We start from the raw sequence: 16150 nt of genomic DNA on the forward strand, positions 1-16150 counted from the left end.
GATTACGGCTGTGGGTACGTGGGCACATGCGCTTTCCAGGAGTCACTGGATCTTATGCTTGAAATTGGTACGTTACTGCTTGTAAATTACAACTCGATGGTGTTGAATATAAACAATCTTCCTACAAGAAAGACTCCAGGCCCAGATGGTCTCACTGGCTTCTATTAAATGGTTAAGAAAGAAATAATACCAATTTTACGCTAACAGAAAATCGGGGCGGGACGCTTTTCATTTATTTCATGAGACCCACAGTACCACGACACCGAAGCTACATACATTACAACCAAGCAAAACTCCAAGCCAATATCCACTCATCAACATAAATATGAAAACAGACCAAATACTAATATACCGAATGTAGCAATAAAAGGACACTATATCATGACCAAGTAGGGGTTTATCCCGAGAATGGGAAATTGGGTTAATATTTGAAAATCAGTAGATATAATTCAATATATTCTTGATGTTAAAGTACGGTGTGGAAGGGACCCCCATAAATGAAGCAGATGATTCTGTAGGCCCACACAAGGTTTTTTTCAAAAAGTTGCCCTCCAGCTGACTGTGGTTCAGTTCTGGCTAATGTTATGTGAACGGTTTGACCCACCTACTGATCTGCCTCACACATAATCACCACCTCCGTTTGCCTCTGGTCGGAGAGACTTTACATTATCAGCACGGCAGGCCTGGCGGTGGCGTGTTGGGAGAACAAACCTGGGCAGGATAGCATCATTCCAGCCCCTGGCCGGTCTGACTGTTCTTCTCAAAAGTCTCTCTTAGGGAAGGTTCACACTCTTGTAGCAATTTCACGGAATTTAATTTCTCACGTCTTATATTATCTTAATGAACAAAATTAAAATATTTGTTCCAGGCAAGGAGAATTTCCTCCTGGTACTCCTCTTCTTCCCAAAGCATGAAGGCAGTGAGTGAAAAAGCTGTCTGTCTTCAACCCAGAAGAATCCAGAGTTCTCTCAACCACAGCCAAGTTTTACCTTGAACAGCCAACGTGCCTCAGTCTCCACGCTGGCCAATCCCAATCGCTAAGGCTCAAGGTGGGGGTGGGGTGGGGGGATTGAGGGGGTTGGGAGTATCTTTTGTCCTGCACCTCCGAGGGACCAGATAGCAAGCACTGTACCAATCCCAGCTGGCCTCAAGAGCTCAAGTGGCCATGATGCCACTCCCCTGCTACTCCTACCAAAAAGAGCACAAGAGACTGGAGGGGCCTGAGTTCCCCTGGGCACCCCATGGATGGGAGGAGGATCTAGTGATGACTGTAAAGCACTCAGAAGAAATCAGCTCTAAGGAGAACTGCCCCCCTCCAAATAATTTTTGTTATTGTTCAAAAAATACTCAAGAAGCCGTTGGCAGCCCCTCTCTACCCTTATTGGGGAGCAATGACCAGGCCCTTTATCCTCAGATTCATTCATTCTTGACCCTAGACTGCCCTTATTTCTTGCAGCGGTCCCTAAAACCTTGGCCCGGCTGCCCCACCCCCTGCAGCTGTTGATCATTAAGGTGTCCATAAACTATATCACCCAAACTGGGGCTTTTTGAGAGTAAAAAGTGAATGCTATTAGTTACACTGTGTTAACTAAAAATAAACTGGGTTGTTCCAGGGGACAAGGGCACATCGCCCTCTCACAATTGCCCCTCCATACCAAGGACTGGTCCTCTCGAAACCAGCTACAACCACGACACGGTGCTCTGCTCAGCCCCACAGAAATCCAGGCGGGTTTTTCCTTTTACAGATTTTATTTTTGAGACACTAAACTGAGAGTGAAAAGGGAAGTAACCAATATGGGAAAGTTAAAAGAATGTCTCTTCGGCCACAAGATAGTTCACCGGGTAAAGGCTTAAAAGGTATTTGCTGAGAGGCCCGAGGACCTGAGTCCAATCCCTGGGACACATATGATGAAAGGGAAGTTGTCCTCTGATCTTCACAGGAACGTTATGGTACACACACACACACACACACACACACACACACACACACACACACACACACACCAACACCAGCAGCAACACCAGAAGCAGCAGCAGCAACAAATAAATACAACTACAAATTTAAAAACTAATAAAGAATGTTCCTAGCTTATGGTCCCTAGTTTAAGTAGCCAACCTCACTCTGAAAACGTTAAGTGAAGCTTCATGATTTCGATTTTACATTTGATTCCCTGTTGTATGTTTATGTTTATGTTGGCTGCTTATGGTCGGAACACACATCGCTATATTGTGAAAAGTAGAAAGTTTAAATTAACCTTAAAAAAATTAAATTATTATATGGATGTCACAGTTACTATTGCAGAATGAGTGATGTTTGCAAAGGTAACAAACTGTGGTAAACTGAGGACCTCGAAATCCAATTCTCCATGAAATCAAATGGCTTCCGATTAGCCTTTTCAGGACTCGGGGACTCCAGTCTAAGCTTTAGTAATCCAGGGGGCATTTATTCCAGAAAGGCTACTGAATCGCCATTAAAACCATGCGTTTACGATCCTTTAACTTGCCTTGTTCCCATACCCCCGATTCTAACTCCACAGAAGCCTTAAAAACAAAGGGGCCACGCTTGCAATAAACCCAGAGGCCTGGCAGTTATGGAGAGAGCCCACTCCCGCCTCTTTAGAGGAACTGGGGCCTCTTAAAGCCTCATTCAAAAAGAATTGTTATTATTTCACTTCTCTGGTGTTTCCCTGGGAGACTCCATTTGCAGGGCTTTCTTTATTTGATTAGAGTTCATCAGTGCAAATAAAACCCACTTTTCCCTAGGATGTTTGTCAGAAACAATTAGAGCTAATTGTTTAACTTCATGGCTGCTTGAGTCGGCAAATAATGCTTGGGAGAAATAATAGACTAACCAGGAAGCTTCCAAAGGAAAGTCTTGGGGATGAAATGCTTCTGGGGGAATAAAAATGTATATATTCGTGGACTGTCAGAAGTTATGTGGGTGCATCTGATACATCGCTACCTCCGGCTGGGCTCGCAATCACCACGACCGTAGAAGGCTGCCTCTTCTGTCCCTAAAGGCACGCACAGTGAACACTTTAGCGTTGCTAAAATAACCCAAGTAACCTTAGAAAATGGGATGACAGGATGCCGAAAAACCGGTAGATGTTTTAGTTAAGACGACAATGCTCCCTAAGTTGATTCCACAGGCTTAGTTCAGTTCCTATAAAGTTTCAAACCAGCCCCCTCCTGTGGGTTTTTTCCATATATATATATATGGAAAAATATATATATATATTTATGAATATGTGTATGAAGCTTGTATCACATGGTTTTGTGCCCACAGAGGCCAGAAGAGGACTCTGGGTCACCTGCAGCTGGAGTTACAGGTGTTTTGAGCTTTCATGTGGGTGCTGGGAATTGAACCTGGGTCCTCTATGAGAGCCACCGGTGCTCTTAACCACTGAGCCCTAAACCTAACCTCACCGTCTTAAAAAAGAGCAAAGCTGCAGTGCTCGTGTTTCTGCTTTCCAAATTCAAATGGTGAAAGTCACAACATGCAGCTCCCTGTAATTGATAGAAAAGTAGGTGGACAGAAGAGATCAAAATTCAGAAATAAACCCAGTCATTTATGACCCATTGATTTCTGTTTGTTTGCTTGTTGATTTGTTGTTGTTTAAAACAGGGTTTCTCTGTGAGGCCTGGGATATCCTGGAACTTGCTCTGTAGACCAGGCTGACTTGAACTCAGAGATCTGCCTACCTCTGCCTCCAGAGTGCTAGTATTAAACCTCCCCACAAAATACTCCTTTACCACCAAGGGCCAGCCGGATGTCTGTGGTCCGTGTTGGGGGTGAGGGGGGCATCTGTGGCCCTGCTGCAGCCAGAACTGTGTCTATGTCCATGTCCTGAACCAGAGACCATGCTGAGGTCCGTAGCACCGTGCTGACACCAGGGGCCAGGTGGATATCTGCAGTCCATGCTGTCACAGTTGGAAGTTTATGGTCCACATTCTTGCTGACTATACGGATGAGGAAGCTTCTTCTGCAGTGGTACCAATGACTGCAGACTCAGTTGAGAAGAAAAGAAAAAGATACAGAAGGCTTCTGTGACAGAACCCCCCTACCCCCCTAAAAGTAATAATCTAGACAGGAAGCCACCAAAGAGAACTCTTAAAAATTGTGAGGAGGATGCTGAAGTGTTTCTCTTCATAACAGACGGCTTCAAGGTGGGGAGGGTGAGGATGGAGAAGGACTCACTTTTCTTTAAGGGGCTGGCCACTTGGAGTTTGACCATGCTCCAGTGACCTTATGGACAACACAAATTGGACTGAGTCTTTTCTTTGTTTTAGGTGGAGGCCATGAGGTGGGGGGCAGATCTTGGAGAACTGAGAAGAAAGGGTAATTGGGATGCCTTATGTAAATTTCCCAAATAATAACAATATTAGGTTTTAAAAAAGAGAACTATTTCTTTCAACAAATGTTTCTGGATCAACTGGATACAAAAGAAAAAGGGTAGCTCCTCTCTTATATTCTACGTAAAAATTAACAATATTGATAAAATGTTCAAGTTAAAATTTTAAAATTTTTAGAAGACAATGTAGAGGTAAAACTGTTTAGATTTAGGTCAGGCACAGATTCTTAGACTCTAAGAAATGGCATCAAAGGGCAAATGATAAAAGAAAAATACAGATACATTTGACTTCCTAAAAAAGTTAGTCTTTTTTCTTGAGAAGATACTATCAAGAAAGTGAAAAAAACTTATAGAGGTCAGACAACCTTTTTAGCATGGAGGAGGGAAGTGGACACAAAGGCCCACCCTTAGCCAAGAAGCTATTTGCAACTGGTACCTGCTCGAGGCAGGAAGGGTCAGCTCTCTCAAGGGAGCAAGGGAGTGACAGTGGACGCTTCAACTATAGGGCAGGCCCCAGGCCCACGAGTGTTTGGCCCACATAAAACTCAATGTGTATGTGTGCGTGCCTGCATGTGTGCACTCGGGGGGGTGGGGGGGTACACGCGTATGTGTGTGCGTGCGTGTTGTCTTTGTTTTTTGCTTGTTTTTGTTTATCTTTTTCAGTCTTGCTTTTGAGAGGAACAGAGAGAACATGAAATTGGAGGAAGTGATATGATCAAAATGGACCGAACCCAGGGCCTTGCGCTTGCTAGGCAAGCGCTCTACCACTGAACTAAATCCCCAACCCCAGGAATTTTTTTTAAATAAAAAAAGATAGAAAAATTGTAAAAAAAAAAAAAAAAGGAAAATAACATATCTATATGCAGAATATGTTTAGTATTTTCCTTGATTGTAAAGCACTTTCGTCTTCCAATAGAATGCACTTGAATAAATGCCTCTTCAAAAGAAAAATCTGAAGAAGCCAATCCGCTCCCTGCTTTTCTTATTGTGTGATTCTTTCTCTATCCAATGGCTGGTGTTCTGCTGGAGACTATCCTCATTACTCGTGTGGATAATGGCTTTTGTGTTGGAATCCCTCAGTGTGGCAGACTTGGAGGGAACCTGTAACAAGGCAGTCTTTGGGCTTGGGGTCCTAAGGGATCTCCACAAAGGGATGCTGCTTCCCTTGAGGGACTAGACTGATCGGCATCGACCAAGTCCCTTTCTCATGGGGGTGGGAGGAGGGTGACAGGGTCTCACTATGTAGCCCTGGCTGTCCTGGAACTCACTCTGCAGATCAGGCTGGCCTCAAACTCACAGAGATTCACCTGCCTCTGCTGGGATTAAAACCGTGTCCACCACTGCATTCGTTCGCTTTATTGTTGTTTATGTCGTTCTTTTAAGATATTTTTAATGACTTCTGCGTATGTGTGTGAACTCTGTCTGTGGGTGCCTGAAGAGGTTAGATCCCCAGCACTGGATTGCAGGCAGTTGTGAGTCACCTGACGTGGATGCAGAGAGCTGAACTCTTGTCCTCAGCAGGCGCTTTTTACCCAGCGTGCCATCCCTGCATCCCCAAACCCCTTTCGCTCTTTGCTCATGGTGACTCACCCTGTGCTCGCCATTCCAAGGCTAAGCAACATGTGGCTCTCGCCAGAAGACGGGATGGTGCTGGTACATGATTTTATGACTTCTAGACCAGTGAGACAGTCACAGAATGTGAAGAAGAAGTCTGTGTCATCTGCTCTGAGAGCTGAGCATGCTAGCTCTTGCCTATAGTCCCAACATTGGGACAGCTGAGGCAGGAGAATTACCTTACATTCAGAACCAGTTTCTAGGCTACAGAATGAGTTCCAGTTCAGGTGGATTTATGTGAGATCAGAGAGAGGGTAAGGGTGAGGTTGGGGTTGGGGATATTTGCAATGAACTTGCGAATTTGACAAAAAGTCCTGAACTCCTGGCTTTTCTGCCTGCACCCCCAAGGACTGGGATCATGGGCGAGTGTTGCCTTGTCCGGTCTTCCCTCTACTTTTTGTGACTCTTTGACTCAGTATGAAATGCTCGCAGGACTTCTCTCCTGCCCAGCATTGATCCATCTGTTGACTCCTGTCGGTGGTCTCATTAACTTAGCATCAATTCAGTGGTTCTCAACCTTCCTAATGCTGTAGGCCATAAATACAGTTCCTCATGTTGTGGTGACCTACAAGTCCTTTCCTTTACAAACCATAAAGTCCTTTCCTTTGTCACTTCATAACTGTAAAATTGCTACTGTTATAAGTCATAATGTAAATATCAGAATTTGTCAATGTTCTTAGGTGGCCCCCGTAAAAGGGTCAAGTGATTTCCCCCCCTAGGGATTGGGACCCCCAGGTTGAGAACCACTGAGTACCATTCTGAGAGGTTCAGTAGCCTGTCAAGACAGCACCCAGAATAGCTATAGGTCTATCAAGTCATCAGTGGGGCTATGGAGCCTCCCAATTTATCCAAGCATCCATTCCAACCAGGCAGAGACTGGTCCACTTCATCCTCTATTCCAATTCTGCTTGAGCTCTTGATGTGACTGACCCCTCACTCCCCAGACCTAGTTTGAGTCTAATCCTCTCCCTGAAAGTGAGATTCCTCTCAATCTGCAACCTTTGAAAGTGACCACTAAAGTGAGTGAGTTTACCGGGGAAGAACTTACCCGGTGTGGGCAGATTAGAACTGTGAATGAGCAGGGACCAGGTTTGTGAAGAGGAGGAGAGGGCATACCCTGAATGTGAGCACTGTCAGCGGGTTGAATGCAATGTGCACTTGCTGTGATGGAGAAGAGGTAAGCCCAAAGCAAGATGGGTTTGACTCAACAGGAGATGGGGATCGCTCGAGATCCTTTGTCCTCTGTCTACACTGAGTAAGGCAGGAAAAGCAGGGGGAACAGAGCCCTGCTGACAGCCTGAGCCGAGGCTGGGAGAATGAGTACCTCTGCAGCCCCTGGGGTGTATAAACTGACTGATATATAAACCAGAACACTAATACATCCATATACAAAGAGAACTCTTCCTGCCAAATGGACCAGATGTTCGTGCTGACTGGTCAGCGCATTCTCTTCTGTTGGAAAATCTACATGGGAAGCCAAATTATAATCAGGAGGTTGTTTGTGAGCATGAAATCGGAACAAAGGGAGGGAGCGGGATGAGTTCTGTGGCATCCATGGGGATATAGGATGGACTGCATGTTTGTGTCTAACGGTCAAAAAAAAAAAAACCCAACCCTTTCCCTTGACAGGGCCGGAGACGTCATGACAAATGTTTGTTCCCTGGCTCCGCTCTTCAGCACTCCCTACAGACTATCCCCGTCCCGTTCCCAGATTCTTGCTTCAGCTGTTAAGACCATTGATTAGGTTACAGGTCTCCTTCACACTCTGTCATGCCTTGATTAGATTTCCAGGCTTCGCTGCATCCTGTTACTTAGGATGACATTTGCAGACATTTATGTGTGTATCATGTGTGGGTCTCGTTGGTTGAACAATTAAAGAAAAATATTTTCACTTTAGGAGATGATTTGTCATTATGCCTTATCGATACACTAGATAGTAGGTGAAAAGGTTGAAAACGTCCAGAGTGACAAAGGGGGCCGCTTTCCGTGGGTCAGTCTCCCGTGTGTCTTCGTAGGAACTGTCACACTCCATTCTTGACAAATATTGAGCACCTCTCTAATGCCAGATACCAGACCAGGCAAGAGGAATGTGAAGAATGAGGCTCGATGGAGTGTCAGGCAGGGGGTTGGAGGATGAAGGCAACAGATAAAGAGAGATCCCAGGTCAGGGCGACTAAGGCTCTCAAGATGTCGAGAGGCTGTCCCCTGACAGTTGGTAGGAACAGAAACCTCAAAAGACTCCACTGCGGAGAATCACTGAGTGGCTCTAAAGCTTAGTGTGGTTTGAATGGACCCTCCAAAATACCATTCTTTGGAAACTTGATAGCCAGATTCATATGTTCATAACATTTGGAGTTGGGGCATTTGAGAGGCAGAGAGGATTAGATGGGGTCATGAGAGTGGGACCCCGTGACGTTACGAACTTTCTGAGACAGAAAGAGGCTCTGCACTGTTGGACTCTCTTACCACAGGATCTACGGAGAAGGCCCCTGACAGGTGCTGAGCAGATGCTGGTCTGATGCCTTTGAACTTCTCAGCCTCCAGGCTGAGAAGTCTTCATAAATTACCTGCTCTTGAGTATTTGGCTATGCACACTGTAAATCACACAAGACATTGTTACCACTTGTACTTAATGAATTTTCTTTTAAAGACAATACAAGCTGATGGGAAATGTCTTTTGTATTTATCCTCATTAAAAAAAAATTATTCCCATTGTTCTTCATGTCTTTGTGTTTGCCACAGTGATCCCACTATGATCATGCTTTTTCTGGCAAAGAACTTCTTTAATATTTTGTTTAACACAAGACAATTGCCAATGAGTTTCCCAAATTTTGTCTGGAGTATCTTTTTAAAAAAATATTTGTCTTGACACTATGCTGTGAGCCTGCTCCAATACAAGCTCCATGCCAAGATAGACAGAGATTCCCAAAAACTATTAGCCAAAATCAATCTTTTCCCCTAGTAACCAACCAACCAACCAACCAACCAACCAACCAACCAACCAGCCAGCCAACCAATCAACCAACCAACCAACCAACCAACCAGCCAACCAACCAACCAACCAACCAACCAACCAACCAACCAACCAACCAACCAACCAACCAACCACCCAACCAAACAACCAACCAACCAACCAACCAAACAACCAAACAACCAACCAACCAACCAACCAACCAACCAACCAACCAACCAACCAGCCACCAACCAACCAACCAACCAACCAACCAGCCAGCCAACCAACCAACCAACCAACCAACCAACCAACCAAACCAACCAACCAACCAACCAACCAACCAACCAACCAACCAACCAACCAACCAACCAACCAACCAACCAACCAACCAACCAACCAACCAACCAACCAACCAACAACAAACAACCAACCAGCCAACCAGCCAGCCAACCAACCATCCAAATAACCAACCAACCAACCAACCAACCAACCAACCAACCAACCAACCAATCAGCCAACCAGCCAACCAAAGGGTATCCAGATTGTAGAATTCAGAATTGACCCATCCTTTTTCTGTACTAAAACCACATCCTTTATTTTTCTGGGTTGTTTTTCATTTGTTTGTTTGTTTGTTTGGTTTGGTTTTTGGTTTTTTGAACTGCTGTTGCTACCAATGAGAAGTTTGCTATAATCCTATCCTTGTTCTTCTATGTGTAATATTCCTTGTCTTTCTGAGCACATCACTTTGTCTCTGTCTGCACTGTGTAGGTGACTCTAATTTCTGCTTTCATTACGTCTGTGTGTGGTTGTGCATATTTGAGCCTGTGAATACGGCTGCATGTGCCAGGAACAGAGCTTTTTATCAGCTAAACCATGTCCCCAGGACCAGCATTTTTAATGCTCTCTTCTCTGCCCCTTTCCCAGGCTTTCCCTGTGTTTCATTTTGGATGGCTCTCTTGCCAAGTCTTCAAGGTCATGTCAGCTCTAGCTAGGTTGCTGTTGGTATGAGAAAAGTTCTTCAACCTTTCAAAAAAATATGTATTTATTTAGTGCATATATGGTTCGTGGCACATATGAGGAGGTCAGGTGACAGTCTGCAGGAGTCAGGTCACTCCTTCTACCATCTGGGTCCCAGGGATCAAACTCAGGTCATCAAATGTTCATAGAGAGGGCTTTCTACCCACTGAGCCATTTCGCTCGCCCCAATTTTTTCGTCATTGATATTATGATTTTTTATTCTTCATATTTCAATCTTCATGGTCTCTCCCTACTTGCTAACATTCTCCACGTTAATCAATATGTTTTCTACCTTTCTCACTAGGGCTTTTTTAGTATGTTAACCCGTTTTTGTAAAATCCACATCTGATGGATCTTTCTCTGTTCTTTGTTTCTACGGCATGGTTTGGTACCGAGTGGCAGTTGTGACGTAAGTCTGTAGGAATGGTGTAACTTGCATTTACATCAGCGCAGCTCCAGGAGAGGAGGGCTGGCTGCTCTTGAAGTGTCTGACTCACTAGTCAGCAGCTGGTTCATGCGCTGGACTTGCTCTCACTTCCCTGGGTACCAGACCTGTGCATGGAGCTGGCAAGGTTTCTTTGGTTTGCAGGTTACCTCTGGCATTCTTGCTTATCTGCAAACTGGTACTCAGAGACTTTTCCCACAACTCTCCCTGTAGCCATGTCTCCCAGTGCATGATAGAAGCTGTAGCTAGGTGCTCATCTCTGGGCAGTAAGAGAAGGGAGGTAGTTCTTCTGGTCCAGGTCCCTCGGTCTCTCACAAGAATTATTTGCCTCATCTCCGGGTTCTGCTCAGTCCCTCTTCTTTTACCTGGCCCAACAACACTGCCTGGTACCATTGGAAGGCCTGGGCAGAAGCTGATTCCCGTGGCACTCTTATCTCGACAGTGTGTTGGTGCAACTTCTTGGGTTTTAGATATTTTCTTGACCCACCCCATCCTGCCCCTAGCACAAACAGCTTATGCCTCTACCCTCTCTCTAAAATGGCAGATGTCTGTGGGATTCCTGGGAATGGGAAGGCCAGTTTCCTTCCTGGCCCCAGATGTTTCCCCCTTCGTGGGGCCCCCTATCCTGATTGTCTGTTTTATCACTTACATAGGAGTCATAGGATATGGGTAATGTCTGTGCCTGTCCCCAGCAGTGACCGATCACTTCCTGAAAATCTCCACCACCAAGGTAGCTTCCCTGAGCTACCTTGTCTTGCTCCAACCGGAGGACACAGACGGAGGAGAGAGTGCAAATGTCCTCTTGTGATAGGGTCTGTATTCTGGTTGGTATTCTCAGAGAAACAGAAACCGTAGTGTGTGGGTTAGCTACAAGAATATTTCTCTGTGTGAGGGGAGGAGGAGGACAGGAAATGAAGGGGTTAACTGATTTATGTAATTATAGAAGTTAGCAAGTCAAAGGAAAAAAATATAGTCTGCACAGGCTGTACAGGCTGCAGGCAAAGGGAAGAGAGTCCAAAGGCAGCTTGCTGGCAAATCCTCACTTCCTTACCGGTGGTCAAGTCTTTCTGCTCTTAAGGATTTCAGCTATTTGGATGAAGCCAAACCACAGCCTAGAGGGTTATCTGCTCTGCTCAAAGTCAGTTACTCTTGTCTTTTAAAACACTTTACAAAAATACCCACATTAACGTTTGACCAAACATCTGGGTGCCTTGGTCCAGCCAAGCTGACACACAGAATTAACTAGCTCAGGTTCCCCATTGCTCCACACAGGTCTGCTAACCCATGCAGCCTAGGGGCATGGACTTTTCCTTCCCTACGTCTATAACCAGAGCCTTTGCTTCAGCCCGATGGACACAATAGGAACCCACAGGACTTTGGAGTTAGTTATGAACTCGTGAACATGAGCTCATCTCTCTGAGGGCTTCAAGGAGGCATGATTTTTATAGAAGAGTTACTTTTCTATTTGTTGTGATGGGGTGATGTTCCTTGGGGGGAAAGGGGTTTGTTTTTGTTGTTGTTGTTGTTTTGTTTTTTTTTGGTTTTTTTTTTGTTTTGTTTTTTTTTTTTTTTTTTTTGGTATACTAAATGTTAGCAGAATGTCTGTCAGTGTGTTTCTCGTTTCTACCGTGGTATGGTCTTGTTTAAAACTCATGGGCAAGAATTTTATTTGGAGGGGAAAGAGAGGCAAAGAAAGCAAGGAGAGGGGGTTGGAAGCTAGTGGCCTCAGGTTTTCACACGAAACCCTGCGTTCTACTGTTATTCTGACAAACATGATCGTCTGACGCATTCTGTCCTTGTCGGCGCTCTCCTGACACGCAGGCCCACTGGTCATCCCTTGTGCCTGCAGTACAGTCGGTGCCTCCCAACTCTGACTCTCGCTTCATTCTGACCCAGGTCAGATCTTCAGAGTGCCCTTGGGACTGGGTCTGTGGCTGAACATTGCCCCCCTCCCCAAATCTCAAGCCAAAAATTAAAGCATGCCTTGTACTACCCTAACATCCTGGATTCTGTCACAGGTGGAAGATCTTCTGGGAAGGGACCTCATGTCTGATGCATTCTGTCACAGCAAGGCAGTCCATGTGGCCCTCTGTTAGGGTTTGAAAGTGTCTCCCAAATTTCATATGTTGATAACTGTAACCCCCGGTTTATATATTTATACTTGAGGGGTCCTTAAGACCTCAGTGAAGGATTAATAGATAAATAGGGCACTTTCTCTGGCAAATAAGCTCCCCAGGGCATGCCCTCTGCCATGCTCTGATACAGGAAGAAACCCATCACCAGGTGCCAAGCCCGTGCAGGCACTGAGCTCTTGGAGCTCCCAGCCCTTAAACCTCTGACTTAAATAAATCTCTATTCTTTGTAGTTTATCTGGCCCCTGGTATTTCATTATAAGAACAGAAAATGGACTAAGACACAGAGGTGGCTTCAACTGTGCACGTAGGAACATGGACTCTAGTAGCAAATCAACCAGGGTGTCATTTATGTCGTTGCTTCTTTGTTCCATTAGAAGTAGTACAGCGTGTAAGTGTAGAGCTGGGTGCCCATCACTCTCCCCGGACTGGCTGTAGCGATGTGTAGGCAACGGCCAACATCCCGCTCAGATGTGGTGTGCTCTTCTTTTGGACACGTTCCACATGGATAGAACGGCACCCAATTGTTGCCACTGTCCCAGGAAGCTTTCGTGGGGTAGAGGCTCTCTCCTTCAGCCATGAGTTCTGTTTCTTGGGGCCCAGGAAAGGATCCTAGAACTGGGTTAGACTGTGCGGAACTATTTCCTTAACATCTGGATATGTGTGTCATTTAGGAATTAGGAACAAATGAAGCCAAGGAATGGAGCCAAGGCCCATATCCAAAGAGGAACATCATGAGACGGGTCTGGCGGAGTGGGGAGTTTGGACTTCAATCACGAAACAGACTTGACACCCAAGGGAGGCACAGAGAACAATGGGATAGAATATGCAGAGCTGGACAATAGAGAGGTTCGGAGTGAAGGAAGGTACAGAAAGCGTGAAGCACGTGAAAGGACCAAGCTGCTGGGTACCAAAACGCCCACTTAGTTCCAGAGAGAGAAGTCTGGGGATTGAGTGGGGACACCTAAAATACAAACATCTGTCTGTCACCCGTGCTGACCTTACCTGAGGCTCCCCTCCCTTCAAACTCAATGGAGACTAAAAGCTTCTGGGAGCCTGTACAGGGTTCAAAAGGAAACATCAAACAAATGGACGTTTATGAGAGCACTTCTAACTTCGGAGAAAAATAAGATTAATCAGGAGGAGTAAGAACTTCTAAAGAAAAGAATCAGAACTTCTTCTCTTACAAACAAAGCTTGAACCTCTCAGCAATCATCCCTCTGATTGCAAGGATCTCGCTCAAGTGCCTGGAGAGTATTTTCCTGCCAAGAACCGCAGTACTTCACATAAGGGAGTTACTCAGAATTCCGCTCCCGTCTAAATCAGCCGAGACGAAAGCCATAGACAACGGCTTTCAGGATGCAGCCGGCATCAGGAGGGAGCTTTGCTTCTTAGGGGAAGAATGTGGTTTTTAATGTATGGAATGAGTTCATAATCACTAAAGAAAATAAAACAAATATCTATATTTTGTAATCTAGATATAGCCTTTATTAATTTTTTTTCATTTTTTCCCCTAAAGACACCTGTATTCTTTTTTCTCCATACATATCAGGATCATATTAAGTTAGACGTTTCTTGGTGTTCTTTTCCTTTACTGTGTCAGGAATAGCGCTCTATTGACTTGATTATTCCTTAAAATATATGTTTTCATGCTTCTGTAAATTACCTTTTTATGAATATGCCAGTATATAGTTTAACAAAAAAAAAATTTTTTTTTGCTTGATGACCAATTAGGCTGGTTCTAATTTTTCAGTATTTTAAGTAAGAGTCCAGTTAACATCTGTGAGTGCCACTGCCAAACATTACTTTGATTATTTTCTTAGGTAAAATTCTTAGGATATTAAGATTTGAGGTTTTTCTCTTGTAATTGTTATGGAATCACTCAACAGGTCACACTTCTTTAAACGCACACTAGCAGTATCTGAAGGTGTTTATTTCAGGAAACACTGGGCACTATATGGTTAACATTTGAAAAAGAAAAAAGTATCTTTTGTCTGTTGGTTGAAAACTGAGACAGCTCTTTGCCTTGTTAGACACATCTATGTTTCCTGAGTGCTATTGTTCCTGGATTATCGTTTGATAGCATTTAGATATTTTTCATACTGAGAGTAAACACCGTCCTTTAATATCATTCCAGTTTTGACACCAGAGGATCTGAAAGGAATGTTGATGTTAAAAGCCTTTTGGTTTGAAGCTTGACACTACCAAAGAGTCCATGGAGGATGAAAGCCAGGCGTGGCTCTTAAAGGGCAGAGTCTGTCTGTCCGAGAGCCTTTAGGCTCTTCTCCATCAGAATCCGAGGGATGGAGAAGAATCATGTGTTTAAGTTGCTCCATCCCAGTAACAAGGTAGCATCAGACTGAAGAATACACACTTCCGTAATCTTGCTATATGCCTTGTCTGCTGCCCTAATTTGTTAAACACAATGGCCACGAAGGTCAGTAAGCCATATATTTCTATACCCACTGGAACAAGAGTCAACAACATTCTTCCAAAGAGGCGAACCCCAGCATTGAAGAATGGATGTTGAATGTATGCTGGATATTACATTCTCTGTTCCTGGGAATGCATTATGTACAGGTATGAATGCATTGTCACCCACCCATTTGCTTGATTTCCAAGTTTAAAGATTTATAGCTACACTTGACATAGTCCAGGTCCTCATCCTGCTTATCCCATTTCATGCTCACCTAGAACTTTGCCTATAGATGTTGTCAAGTTTCTCCGTTCTTCCTTTTCTCCAACCTCTGGACTTGGTCCCCTTATTACTCTTTCTTTTTCTCACTTTACTTATTTATTTGTGAGTATGCGTGTGTGTGCGTGCACGTGTGGAAGTCCCAGGACAACTTGCAAGTGGTTGATCCTCCCCATCCACCTTGGAGGTTCCAGGGATTGACCTCAGGCCATCCACTTTGCAAGTCAGGACCTTTGTCCACTAAGCCACCCCACCTGTCCCTTTCTAAGTTCTCTACCCATAATCCCTATAGTCACCTGAACTGGAAACTTAAGGGTCCTTTGGAAAGTCGGTTAGATGGTGTTTTGCTGGGGTGAACACGTGAAGGAGTGTTTCGTCAACGTGGACACAGGATGTTCTTCTAAAGCAAGCAAGTGCATGGACATGTGATGGATTCTTTGCTAACAACGTGCATGTATTGGTCCGCCTTACATTGTGTAATTGAGCTGCATTTGTCAGGACACCTTAGTGAGAAATGCACCAAAAAACGTCTGGTCGGTGTGCTGCCGTGCTGCCGTTTGTTGCAGCTTCCAAGGACTCGGGGCTGATGGGATGCATGGGCTGAGAGGCAAGAGCCGTGCTGAGGCGAGGCATGTGGAGGACACGTGATGTCTGGAGGGTATAAATAGGACTCCACAGAGTGAAGGAGACAGAGCTTGGCTTGCCGTGTCAGCTCGCTGTGCAACGCCTGTGGGCCTTGCGTCTTCACTGATCTTCGATTCCCTGAGAGAGGCACGACTGAGAGCTTCTCCTGCTGGTGTTCCTGCTGGTCCCTCCTACTTACTGGAACAGAGGCTGAGGCCTGGCTGTTTCTGCTATGTCGTGCCACTGCTGTTGCTAACCCAAGTCTACCGACCTGGACTCCTGGTATGTCTGTGAGGTGTTTGCAACTGGATCAAGCTG

The sequence above is a fragment of the Rattus rattus genome, chromosome 6 (assembly GCF_011064425.1).
Source record: "Rattus rattus isolate New Zealand chromosome 6, Rrattus_CSIRO_v1, whole genome shotgun sequence".
Classification (NCBI taxonomy): Eukaryota; Metazoa; Chordata; class Mammalia; order Rodentia; family Muridae; genus Rattus; species Rattus rattus.